General features: G+C 44.4%; 1 long non-coding RNA gene across 1 annotated transcript; it reads right to left on the bottom strand.

Moving 5' to 3' along the window:
• Window positions 1–12369: 12369 nt before the first annotated feature.
• Window positions 12370–12807, bottom strand: LOC136538338 (uncharacterized). Its single transcript, XR_010779308.1, has 3 exons — window positions 12764–12807; window positions 12581–12661; window positions 12370–12455 (listed from the first exon to the last, which is right to left on the bottom strand). It is a non-coding gene; the product is annotated as an uncharacterized lncRNA (long non-coding RNA).
• Window positions 12808–14423: the final 1616 nt, after the last annotated feature.

Below are 14423 nucleotides of genomic sequence, written 5' to 3'. Positions count from 1 at the left end.
TCGGTGCTTCATCCCCTAGAATCTGGAACAATCCTTTGATAGCACCATATACATAATGATACGGACCGAAACTAGGGATGTGCTTTCTATAGCTCCTTACTTAGCTGATACAGTACCTTGCACTACCCATTTGATTGTCCAAGATGGAGTTGTCTTAACGACATCGGGCTCGGAGAAGAAGACAGTACTTGCATTGCTGACCGGCTTTGTTGTTTCTTTGTCTAACATTGTTCTGTGAGACATAGCCTTCGGGGCTACCAAGAGTCGTTACCTAACTGGAGGCTAACTTTCCTACTGGTAACGGATCAGTTGTTTCTCAACACTAAAAGTTCTGAATCTGCACTCTTGCTAACAATAGTTGTGATTGACGCATAACAGATGGTCGCCATCGAAGTCAGCAGGCAAGGGGTCACACTAGAGATGGTTGATCTCGACTGTGCGATCCGCATGCACATAATATCTTGGTCCATTTATCATCTGACTGATAACTTGTTTAACCTTAAGTGTGGTGCACCTTTCTGATCCAACAAAAATGACATAAGTTGCTCACTAGATGACCGACATCATTACAGGGACAGTCACGTCGAGTAGAGTCACTTGTCTACCCTCTTAAAGTCTGTTTATGTTCCTGTTAGTGACCTGTTCTTCAAAGGTTATCTTCCAGACGACATCAGGAGGAAGCTCTACTACATATGGTCCTAATAGATTGATCTTCTGATAAGAGATGGGGAGATAACCAAGAAAGGATCACAAGAAAATATCACATCGGCTGTCGTTTCATAATGGATCATGACTAGCAACCCTGATACCAGCACGTGCCGAGCAGCACAACCTTGTGTGCGCGCCCACAGGAGGCTCTCAGTTTCATCACGGCACCATAGAATGTTAATCATAATACCATTACTGAACTGACAACCAAAGTGAAATTTCCAGTGGCACCAATTAGATTGTAAGAACAAGCATTGTGCAAAAGAGGGATAGCAAACAAGGATAGTCACAAGGTTTGGAGTCAACAAGGAGGCGATCCGAGGATCAAAACACAGTACAAGAGGACATAGCTTAATTGTCAAAGACAACTGAGTAGGGGACTTCTTGCCGAATTTCCATATACGTCTTGTGTCCACCAAGTGATTACCAGGTCAAGATTAACATGCGATTTGGTCTAGTCGAGCAGCAACATGAGATCAAGACTGATAAATGTCTAGAGACTTGAGAGAGTTGGAGACAAAATAAACAAGATTCGAGAGACAGAGCCAAGGCACTGACTAAGGATTTAGTTGAGAAAGCAATGACATGATCTACGAGGAAAAGGTTCCAAAGCAGGGTAGATAGCGATTAGCGTTGCACCAGATCATCTGTAGGAGAAGGAGCAATGAAGTCCGACAAGGATTTTTGAGCAAGGTCCTTCCACACAAGAGTGGGACAACCACGACACATGCAAGCATTCAAGGGAACTAAACTTGGGCCTAAGGTCCAGCAAAGGCATAGATAAAGGTCTTCGTAGCGCAATGTTCACGGCTAGCAACCACGTGTACAGGCTCAGGCTGCTAAGAGAGAACTTAATTGAAAATGACAACCACGGCACCACCTAAATAATGAGCATCCGCACCTACATCCTGGTCTTAAGCAAGCATTTCGAAATACTCAATCTAATTAGCTTAAGCGACTATTACTAAGCACAAAGCTCACACCTAACAAGTAGTCACCTACAACAACACTGCTACACATATCACGCAAAACATGGTGGTAAAGTATTGTTATCTTTTATTTCCTTTTTACTGAGTAGGTGGATATCTCTACAAAACAAGTTTTACTTACATTTAGCAATTTGGTTTTCAAAGGGGTGAACTTTTTGTTAACTATTAACTTGTCATCTATTTCCTATGGAAGCCAACATACGAGGCAAAGCTAATCACACACTAACTTCAAGCATAGCTATTCAAGCAGCATGGGACAAGGCATTTTGGCTAGCTTCACACAAGGAAAATAGTGACATCACATTGATCACAAGTTACTTAGCATTAGAACAAGGTGAGGGAAGCATATTTATGCACAAGCACAATCATGATGCATGCTCGTCCTATTCGTCCTCACGAAATTGCTAGCCTAAGGTGGCAATCACGTTCTATGTCAGTGGCATAACACGTACTCTCTCGATATATAGCTAGTCGTCAGCTACATTCAATCTACGCATTCGTGGTTAGCGTACCTGCAGGCAAATTCATTGCATCCCATCCCCACAAGAGATAAATAAACACACAATGAAAGCAGTAAACTAAGATACTCTCCATATATACATCCCCAGATATATATACTTCGGTATCCATGGCTACCCAACAGATATACCCACAATTAAGTACCTTCATATATACATGTGTGTAACATGTAAATATTCCAGTAACCATAGCTAACTCTCCCCTAGACCGATAGTTGAACGGTCATGCTCTCACAACTCACACTTACCTAGGCGTAGAGGCAATTGATCCATACATTATCATTCAAGTGAACGGCATCCATACAATAGCACACCGTATGGACGACGAAAGTAAAAATTTCAATAAAGTACATCCCCCAAAGTTAGTACTTAGATAGCCACCTAATAGTCCTTAACTGGGCATAAAGAAAGATGTCGCTAGCATAGTTTTACAAATAAGTTTTAACAAATTTGCCTGTAGCTAAAGTTTTAGTTAAAATAGACTTTTTAAAACCAAAACTTGGCTTTTAAAACTATGTACCTGACAGTATTATGTTTAACCTGGCTCTGATACCAGCTGTGACAGAACCGCCCAATTTATACAAGATCAAGTACGGTTGTTCCCGCTAACACGTTGACACGCGCATACTTTCACTCATAAACCCGGTACTCCACCGAGTGTCCCAAAAGACCTCGGTAAATCAACATCACAACCAAGATCGCGTGATTAAGCAAATACACATCACATACGCAGGGTTGCAGTGGAAAATAATATTACAAATGGATTCACAAATAATAGTACAAGTTTGGGTTTCAAAACCGCTTAGTGAAAACAACATAGCTTTCAAATGATTACATTAATATAAGTTTCAAATATATTGCTAGCATAAGTGACATCATCCGACAAAAGTATATAGACGAGAAGTAACTATAGAATCACCGAGCCCACCGGCGATTAGCCACCATCATCAACAGGTTGAGAACATCATCTGCAATAAGGTGGGATAAACCCTGAGTACTCGAATGTACTCAGCCAGACTTACCCGTCGTAAACCAGAAATAAAGTGACACCAAGGATTATGCAAGGCTTTCTTTAGTAGGCTAGCTGACTCGTTTGCAAAAGCATAAGCTATCATGAAGAAACCATTTTAAGTACTTTGCATCATCTTTATTATAACCTATCCATCTAGGTAAGCACATGTACTATAGCAATCACTTGATTAACCAATAACATCCGGTTACCAATTTAGATTTAGCATATCCCATACCATCCAGATAACCATCATTGTTCCATAATAATTACTACGATGCCGTAACTCGAGTCAAGTGCTCACTATCTAGGAGCGATGGCGATTCGAATCGATTCCTAACCAGCTGGTGATTTATTCCTTACACAAACCTCACTCACCCGCTAAAGTGAGGTATCGGTCACCGAGTCAATTATCCAGGAAAAATCTCGAGTTTGCCAGGAACCACATGTACCCGGGGGCCGACCGACTGTCCTTTGGTCTTATCATCGCGCCCCCGTGTCCTACCACACCTGCTCCGGTACAGTGCGCTGCGAGCAATCTACTCGGCCCGAATAATCTCCTAGCTTCGCGGTCGAAAGGTACTTTATTCGGCCAGCTAAATGTAAGGCATGCGTTCAACATGACAAGAGGGACGAGCAACGGTCGGTCCTTAATCGACACAGACGGAAACCAACAGCACCCCAGAACCCTGTCTGGTTGCCTCCAACTTTTCCGTCCGGTCTCCAATTATCCATCACACATGGTTAATTCCAGGATATCATTCTTTCCATAGCTAAATTCTTCCAGTAACCACCTATAAATGTAGGTGACCAGATATCACCGATCGCTACCGGTCTAAGCAAGGCTAAGCAGTTATTTGATCCCGACCTAACAGGGTAAAAAGGTAATAAGGTAGGCAAGGATAGTAATAAATGCATCAACGGTTTCAATCAACTCCTACAACTTAATGCAATAATATATAACTCATATATAGAAAGAATTGCTTTTATAAAGTAGGAGACTTAGAATGCTCCGGGGCTTGCCTGGAATCCCACACAAGTCAGTTCAGTTAGCTTGCACCGTCATGGTGACATCTCTGGTCCTAGCACTTGCTTAGTCCTTCCATCTTCGGGATAGATCCTCCATACATCGTCTTCGGGTTCGGCTCCAACATCACGTTCTTCACGTGGTTCATCTAGCGCACCTAGATGAGATGCAAGATGCATGTGTATGAATGTGATGAATGGTAACACAAGATGCATCACATAAGCATTCAAGACAAACCAATTATTCACGGCAATCATAGAGTCAAGGCTGCAAACAGCAGCAGCTAATTTTACTCATAACAGGAGTTGTACTAATCCAAAAGATATGCAACAAGACAATCTGGAAAGCTTATGGAATTTTCTACAATTCATCTTTAATCCTCTTAGCATGATTCTCAAGTTAACTAAGTCAATTATACCTATTTACAGAAACTGGTCCACAATTGACAGAAAGCAGCCATTTCTGAAACCCAACTTTAAACAGGCATAACTCACAAACCACAAGGCCAAATACCACCAAATTTTAACAGAAGCTAGATACATGAATTATCTACAACTTTTGTATAAACAAGTTTCACAACAAAGCACATTATCTTGAAGAACTTTGCTAAGTTCTCAGATCTGTCCATAAACCACATCGGCAAGAAAATAATTGTTAACTTATGTTGCAAACACATAATTGGGAAAAACAACTTTACCAACATTTCACACATGACTAAAGAACTCCAGAAAGCATGGTGCTCACCTCTAAATAATTTTTCTTAAAGCATTTCTTAATTTATTTATACATCAAGGTGTATTTATGAACATATACCAAAAATGCACAATAAATTCTACAAAAATTACAGTAGCTCATATATCCTCTCAATAGTATATTGTACAAATTTCATACCATTTGCATAAGTATAGCTGCCTCTACGAAAAAGACAATTTGCTATTGTAAGAAATCATGTGAGAGCGAGATAAACCAATAACTCACTCATACTTCATCCAATACTCATGAAATTTTTACCACACATCAACTATCACATGAGTAGCATGCCACAAAAATTTCACTTCATTTGGAGCCCTAGATCTGTGGTTATGGAAAATAACAAATTCAACTAGCATTACAACCTTACTGCACAAATCTATTTTTACCGCAAAATATTTAAACTAAAACATGACATATTATAGATTTACTGCATAGACAATTTCACAAGGATTCCAAAAAGTCCTCATTTGCTATTTTACGAATTTCCTATGAATTACTATGAATTTCCAAACTTCAGCAAATTTCCTACAAAAATGGTCCTCAACGGCACTATTCATATGAGTCAGTGGTTATGCACTTAGGACCTCCCCTTTACTCGAATTTGAGCCCGAGGTCATCCACGCGAGGTTGAAACAGAGGACGCCGCGGAATTGACCAGTGGCGGCCGGAGAAGGGCCGGCGGTGGCGGGGGAATGGTGGGGAAGCACCAGGAGGTTGGCGCGCACTCGTAGGTGGCCGCAGCATGGCCAGAGGTGGCCTGTGGCCTGCTGGCCACGCGATCAGGCGGGACGCCGGCGGCTGCTCCGGCGGCAACAGCACTACGGCGGCCGTGGCGACAGGAAAAGGGGCGCAGGAGGGGCGGCAAATGACGGCAAAGGTGGTGGCGCACTCGGTAGGATCGGAGAAGGCTCGGAGGTGGAAGAACGACAGCGGCGCAGGAGCTTCGCCGCTCGGCAATGGCGGCCATGGCCGCAGCTCGGCGTAGAGCGACTGGTGAAGCGAGAAGCGGCAGCGCGAGTGAGAGGAAGGAGTGTGGAAGCTCTGGCACTCGTTATGGAGGAGCAAGGCGCGAGGCGGCGCGTGGCACTGAGGTGGGACACGTGTCAACAATGGAGGGCGTGCTCTGCTGCATGGGCGACGCGTCGACCTGCTGTCGAACACCTGGCGTGCGTCGGTGAGGGCGACGTGGGGAGCCGATTTGGGCCACATCCAGGCCGAATCAAACCTTGGGCCAAAAATGAAGTTTGAAGCCCGCGAACTGCTCTTCATTTTTCATTTAGAGACCAAGGTCATTAGAGCTCTTCAACAGCGGGTAATTAAGCTACAAACTGCTAGTGTTAGCGTATTGACAGCGACAAGCAAACGTTCAAATTGATGGTGAAAACGAGGTCAAACTGGTGCCATCTTTTTACATGCCCTTCTCCATGAACTTAGCTCCAACTTCCATTTTGGGGTCAAGTCAAGTTACTTAACGAAATTTGGAGAACGCGAGACGTCAATGCCGATGGCGATGAATTTCTAGACTTAGAATATTTCTAAGTGCTGAAATCAGCAGCAAATTCGATCTTGTGACCTCGATTTGACTTACTTCCAAGATGATCTAGCTCTTTGTCCAAAAACAAAGTTTGTTCTACATGATATGGACTACAACTTTCATTTAATGTCCAACCTCAAAACTGGTATAGAACCTACTGTTCTACTTTGACCAAAGTAGGATCACGATGAAGCTTAAATTATCCTTTTTGATCCATTGGAGCATTTTCTTGGCATTTGCCCAACATGAACCTTTCATGACTTTTGTTGTAGAGTTCATCTAGAGTCATTTTGGCAAGGTTGCAAGGTTTGGTTGACATCTCATATTCTCATTCACTTAATAGTGCAATTCAAGCACTTAGTAAAATCATTCCAACAAGGATATAACTTATCATTTTATGTGACTTTTTGATTCCAAACTTCATGAAACTTTTCGAGTGCCCAATATAGATGGGTATTGATGTGAGACTCATGAAGATATCCCAATCACGCCACCCAAGCATATATCTTAAAAAGAGGTCTATATGCGAGCAAAGGTGCAATATCCAAGTTTAGGTTGGGGCTCATTTCTATAGGTTGGACCTTGACATCTTCATCATCACTTAATATGCCATGTTCGAGCTCAAACCCATTGCTTAACTGGTGGCAAACGCCTGGGTGTTACAGGTCCCAAGAGCTCGGTTGCTGCTCTTGTGTGTATCTGGATCTGATCGGTTTGGGGTCGGATCGGGTTTGGCTTTTTTCCCGTCCCCCTCATGGGACACCTTGCTTTCCCTTTTATATGCCAAGGGAAAGCACAGGTTACAGTAGAGGAAAAGAGAAGAACGAGAGAGAGAGGAAGTCCTTCAGGATCGTCGGGTCCTTCTTATCCTTCATGCGGGTCCCGCCGACCCTGTAGATGTCACCAGGGACAGCTCCACGTCGTGGTCCTATCCACCACTAGTGCCATGCGAATACGTTGTCTGCCAGTCATGGCGTTCTATTTTGTCGCAGCGAACATCATGGTGAGTTGACGCGCTTGTTAGTGTTCGTACGGGGGTTAGGCAGAACAGCACCGGTATGCTCGACGCTGTTCTTGATGTAAATCCTCAGGTATGGCCCGTCATGGCCACGGGTTACATCAGGACGTGTCGATCTCTTCCTTGGTGTTAGGGTTTTGACCTAGACCCATACGCTTAGACCTGGAGTGGTTGGCGGTGGTATGGGTCCCCGTCGGGCGAGGCGGAGCTCACCCCTAGAGGTCGGGCGAGGCGGAGCACAAACCCAAGGGTCGAGCGAGGTGGAGCCCGTGGCCTCGGGATCGAGCGAGGCGGAGCGCAGACCCAAGGGTCAACGAGGCGGAGCCCACAACCATAGGGTCGGGCGAGGTAGAGCCCGCGGCCTCGGGGTCGGGCGAGTCGAAGCCTGCGCGCCTAGGGTCGGGTGAGGCGAAGCCCGCGGCCTCGAGGTCGGGCGAGTCGGAGCCCGCTCCCAGAGGTCGAGCGAGTCAGAGCTTGCGCGTCTGGGGTCGAGCGAGGCGGAGCCCGCCCCCAGAGGTCGAGCGAGTCGGAGCTTGCGCGCCTAGGGTCGGTTGGAGCTGTAGTCGCGCCCTTGACCGCTTGGATGAATCAATGTTGATGGTCATTAGCTCCTCCTCTTCGGGTACCGTAGTATTGGTCCCTGACAGAAACCCCCATGAACCACCTCGAAATTTGCACTTGATGTACCTACATGTCCATTAAGATCACCTCCTATAAAGAGCTTCTCGCTACTAGGGACAGCTCTAACCAAGCGATCTAAGTCTTCCCTGAAAAGCCGCTTAGCACTCTCATCATGGCCTACTTGGGGGGGCATACGCACTAATTATGTTTAAGACCATACCACTAATGACAAGTTTAACTAAGATGACCATATCCCCTTGCCTTCTCACCTTCACCACACCATCCTTGAGGCCCTTATCAATCAAAACTCCTACTCCATTTTTATTTGAAGTTGTCCCTATGTACTAGAGCTTGAAGCCGGTATTGTCCACCTCCTTCGCCTTCTGCCCCTTCTATTTAATCTCTTGGACGCATAAGATATTTACACACATCCTAACCGTTGTGTCCACTAACTCTCTTAACTTACCCGTAAGGGACCCTACATTCTAGCTACCTAAACGGATCATAACTGGCTCGACTAGCTTCCTTACCCTTCGCACCCGCCGAGGTAGGTGTGAAGACCCTTACTCATTTTGCATCACACCCGGGCGCCGATGTGGCGTGCCACTAAGGATACGACGACCCGATCCTTGCTCACTTGACAGCGTGCCCAGATCGCGACACGACGCGACGACCCGGCCCTTGCTCATTTAACACCATACTCGGGTTCCGACATGGCATGTCGCTAAGAGGATTACGCCCCAACGTGATTCTTTTGGGTTTCATCTCCATAAAAGTGGTTAAGTTTTTACATTGGCTCGCCGCGCCTAACATAACCCTCCTCTTTTACCAGGGCTTGGGACCTGCTATGCTGGGACACCAAAGGCGCCCCACCATCTAATCTAATAATTGGAAAGCGGAGTCTTGAAACAATAAGAGAAAGGGTTTTTACATTCCATTGAACTGGCACTTGTGTGCAGAAAAGCAAATGGCCAACGTGACTGTCAGGCACTAGAACCAGAAAGAAGAAGATTGAGAAATGCAAGCGCGTTTGAAGACTTTTAACTGAAGAGAAGCAGAAAGAGCAAGAAAATCGGTAGAAGTGCCGGTACAAGTAAGCCATCAGGGGGGGAAGAAAGGTTACAGTAGCAAACAATGCAATCAAAGTGGTTAGTAGAATTAACAAGGACAAGTGGGATAACGAGGAATGAACTCAAGAGGGGCATAAAGCGTCCTAGAAATTATGAAGCTGAAAGCAAATTATCAATTGGAACCAGTGCACCAATGGGCAACAAAATGATGAACCTGGGACAGTCAAAACAACTAGCAAAATCAGCAAGAATGAAAAGGAAAGAAATTGTTCAACTCAAGAGGAGCAGAAGACGTACTAGAATCCATACCCATAATAAGAGTGAAAGAAGCGAAGATAATGATTCCAGTGCTAGTAAGATATGGAACTTTGGGGGGGCCAACATGCATCTGCCAACACTGCCATGCGATCATGTGGCATGGAGAGAAACCAATCCATAGCATGGGGGGATCTTTTGGACTGCTGTGCTGCAAACAGGGGAGGGTTACCTTGCCACCACTAAAAGAACCTCCAAGTTACCTTGCAAGTTTATTGGCAGTAGACGGGGGCAAAAGTTCAGCAAACTACCAACAGAATATCAGATCTTACAACTCCATGTTTGCAATCACATCAATGGGAGGGGCTGTCGACAAAAACATAAACAAGGAGCGTGGACCTTATGTTTTCCGACTGAAAGGCCAGAACTACCACCGCATAGGCACTTTGCTACCTCACGAAGGAGACAAGCCTCGCTTCCAACAATTATACATCTATGATACAGAGAATGAGATCCATAATAGGCTCCAAGTGTCAAGATCTGGTGAATGTAGTGCCCCTCTAGATGAAAGCATTATCACGGGCCTCGTAACCATGCTCAACGAGAACAACACACTGGTGCAGTCATTCCGAATGGCACGGGATAGGTTTGAGGGTCACAAATACCATAACCTAACTCTTAGATTAATTGACAACAGGGAACAAGATGGGAGGGAATGCAACATGCCATCAGCATCAGAAATTGCTGCCTTGATAGTCAAAGATCCCGCCGAAGGAAGCCACGGACGTGACATCGTTCTTGAGTATAAAGATATGAGGCCTAAAAGGATACCAGAACTCCACCCAAAATTTATGGCCATGCAATACCCGTTGCTTTTCCCGTATGGAGAAGATGGTTTTAGACCTGGCATAAGATACAGAGCAAACGGTGCAAGGAATGGCAAGAAATACATCACCATGCTGGAATACTATGCATATCGCCTCCAACAACGCTCTGATCAATCGATGCTGATGCTGATGTGCGGAAATCTGTCAATGCAATTCCTAGTTGATGTCTATGCATGCATCGAACAATCCAGGCTTGACTGGATAAGAAAGAATCAAGGAGCTCTAAGAACAGAACTTTTTCTGGGTTAAGAGATGCAATCGTAAAAGGAGATACAAGAACAGAACAAGTTGGGAGGAGGATACTACTTCCAGCAAGTTTCGGAGGAAGTCCCAGATGCAAAGAGCAAAACTACCAAGATGCAATGGCAATATGCCGTTGGGCTGGATACCCCGACTTGTTTGTAACATTCACATGCAATCCTAAGTGGCCAGAGATCCAGTGCATGCTTGATGAAGCTGGGAACCAGCAGGAAGCCAGCAGCACGACCTGATATTGTAGTTCTGAGTGTTCATGCTAAAACTGAAGGAATTAATGACGGACATTAAACAGAGGCGGCATTTTGGAAAGACGAAAGCAAGTACAGAAAAACTCACCAAATAACTAATAGACTGAAGTGTAATATGCTTTTTATTTATAGACTCATTATGTGCTGACACTCTGGGGAAAAAATTGCAGTTATATACACGATAGAATTCCAAAAGAAGGGACTCCCACATGCCCATATTCTAATATTCCTTGAAAAAATGGAGAAGTGCCTCAGTCCCTCACAAATTGATGAAATGATATGTGCTGAGATCCCGGAGAAGGAAAAGGATCCAGAAACATATGAAGCTGTTAAGAAATTTATGATGCATGGACCATGTGGAGAGGCAAATCCAAAGTTGTCATGCACGGTGAACCACAGATGCACTTATCAGTTCCCAAAAAGTCTATGTAACGAGACTATCATTGATGAAAATGGCAACCCAATATACAGAAGACGAGATGACGGTCAGGAAATAGAAATAAGAGGAGTCAATATGAACAATGGACATGTTGTGCCATACAACAAATCTCTCCTGGTCAAGTTCCAAGCACATATCAATGTAGAGTGGTTCACCCGTTCTAGATCAATCAAGTACCTATATAAATATATCCGCACAGGAGAAGACCAAACAACAGCAGTGATTGGAGAAGCAAGTCTGTCAAAGAGACATGATGAGATTAAAATGTACCTGGGATGCAGATATCTCACAGCATATGAAGCTTGTTGGAGAATATTCAGGTTTAACCTGAACTACAAAGAACCATCTGTTCAGAGGCTACGGTTCCACTTGGAGAATGAACAAGTGATTTTTCCTGACTCGACAAACCTTGAGGAAATAGTAAAACTGCCGGGTTCAGCAGTTACCATGTTTACAGAGTGGATGGAGACAAACAAAGAGTATGAGGATGCCAGGGAATTAACATACTCAGAATTCCCGACCAAATGGACATGGCATGCCAAAGAAAAGCAATGGGCAAGACGAAAAAGGGGCAAGAAAATTGGCAGGATCTACAATGCTCACCCTGTGAGTGGAGAAAGGTATTATCTCAGAGTGCTTCTCAACACTGCAAAGGGCTGCACATCATTTGAAGACATCAGGACTGTCAATGGAGTCGTGCACTCTTCATACAAGTCAGCGTGTCATGCACTAGGATTTTTAAATGATGACAAGGAGTGGATCAACTGCATCAAGGAAGCATCCAGATGGGCGTCTGGGATGCAACTACGGCAATTATTTGCAACCATTCTGCGGCATTGTGAGATTACCGATCCAAATAGGCTGTGGGAATCAAACTGGGAAACACTCTCTGAAGACATAGAGGCATAGAGCAAACAGAAAACTCGACCAGCCACCTTGCACCTTCCCATAAAAGAAACTGTGCTCTGATGAAAATTGAGATGCTAATGGAACAAGCTGGAAAATCACTAAAGGAGTACCCTGGAATAGAGATAGCTGATATGGTCAAGTTAAACGATACCGAAAACAGACTCATGAACGGAGAAATGATCCATGACAGAGACAAGTTGAAGGATGAGCACCTGCAAATACTAAAAAGCCTAATACAGATCAGAAAAGGGCCTTTGATGCAATAACTGAATCAGCAGACCAATCACTAGGGAAGCTAATATTTGTGGATGGCTATGGTGGGACAGGTAAGACATACCTTTGGAAAGCAATCATAACGAGGCTACGATCAGAGGGAAAGATAGTAGTGGCAGTTGCCTCCAGTGGCATTGCAGCACTTCTGTTTCAAGGTGGTAAAACAGCACATTCAGCATTCAATATTCCAATGATCCTCACAGATGAATCGACATGCTACATCAAGCAAGGTTCACACGTGGCTGACCTACTAACAAAGACATCACTGATACTGTGGGACGAAGCTCCAATGGCACACAGAAATTGCTTTGAGGCACTCGACAAGAGCTTACGAGACGTGTTGAGGTTCACTAATGAGAACAGCCTTGACAAGCCCTTTGGCGGGATGACAGTTGTTCTAGGAGGCGACTTCAGGCAAATCCTCCCTGTTGTGCCAAAAGGAAGAAGAGAACACACTATAAATGCGTCAATTAAACGATCGTATCTGTGGCAACATTTTGAGGTATTCAAGTTGACAAAAAATATGCGGTTAAATTCTGTGCCCGCCAATCGAGCACAGCTGCAGAGGACTGCGGAATTTGCAAAGTGGATACTACAAATTGGTAATGGAGACACGGTTTCATTAGATGAGGAATGGGTTACTATCCCCAGTGACCTGTTGCTACAAAAAGGAGATGATCCAAAAGCAAAAATCATTGAAAGCACCTACCCAGGCCTGCACGATAACTGCTGCGATCAGAAGTTCCTAGAAGAAAATGCAATATTGTGTACAACAAATGAGGATGCCAAAGCAATCAACGAGTATGTTATGGAACAAATCCAGGGTGACACAGTGAGTTATCTGAGCAGTGACAGCGTGTCCAAATCGATGTACTACAACCATGAAATGGAGCATCAATATCCAACTGAGTTCCTCAACACCTTGAAGCACTCAGGAATTCCAAACCACCAGCTCAAGCTCAAAGTTGGCCTGCCGGTGATGCTTCTTCGTAACGTCAACCAAACAGCGGGGCTGTGCAACGGTACTCGAATGATAATCACACGACTTGGGGAAAAGGTCACTGAAGCACAGATCATAACTGGAGCATGCATAGGGGATAAGGTATGCATCCCTCAGATCATCATGACACAATATGAACCCAGGTGGCCGTTCATGCTAAAAAGAAAGCAATTCCCTTTCTCTGTGTGCTTCGCAATGACAATCAACAAAAGCCAAGGGCAATCTCTGGAAAAGGTCGGGCTCTATTTACTGAGACAGGTTTTCACCCATGGGCAGCTCTATGTAGCAGTTTCCAGAGTCACAAAGAGGGATGGGCTGAAGATCCTCATCACCGATGAAGAGTGCCCTGGTGAAGGGACGGCGAGAAACATCGTCTACAAGGAGATCTTCTAAAATGCGTGCATATAATGTTTCAATAGAAGCTGTGTATCCCAGTGGCGGAGAAAAAGCCTCTATGTAACTGTAATGTAGTGGTAGTAGTACTGTCATTGTTTCATGCAGTAAGTTTATGCTAAGCTTGCCGTCTGCAGAGTCACAAACAGGGATGACTGAAGATCCTGATCGCTGACTCAGAAGCATACCAGGGCAAAGGAATCATGCAAAACATCGTCTAAGAAGAGGTCTTGTAAAATGCCTATCTGTAGTATTATAGTATCTGAATAAGCGCTGGGTTTCCCAGTGGTGTAAAATAGCATGTCTGTAAATCTGTAATAGGAGTGGTAGTGGTATTGTAGCATGCTAGCAGCTGCAGCTCCATGTAGAACTATGTGATCAATATTTTCCAATGTCGCAAGGAAAATTGGTGATGCAGGTATGTGAGCCGATGAAGTTTGTCCTGCATCAGTGTTTGAATTGGTCTTAGTATTTTTAATCTCTTGACAAGCACCGGATCAAATTACTGTGATAT

Source organism: Miscanthus floridulus, chromosome 2 (assembly GCF_019320115.1).
Source record: "Miscanthus floridulus cultivar M001 chromosome 2, ASM1932011v1, whole genome shotgun sequence".
NCBI classification, from domain to species: domain Eukaryota; kingdom Viridiplantae; phylum Streptophyta; class Magnoliopsida; order Poales; family Poaceae; genus Miscanthus; species Miscanthus floridulus.
This window is presented reverse-complemented; position numbering and strand designations above follow the sequence as displayed.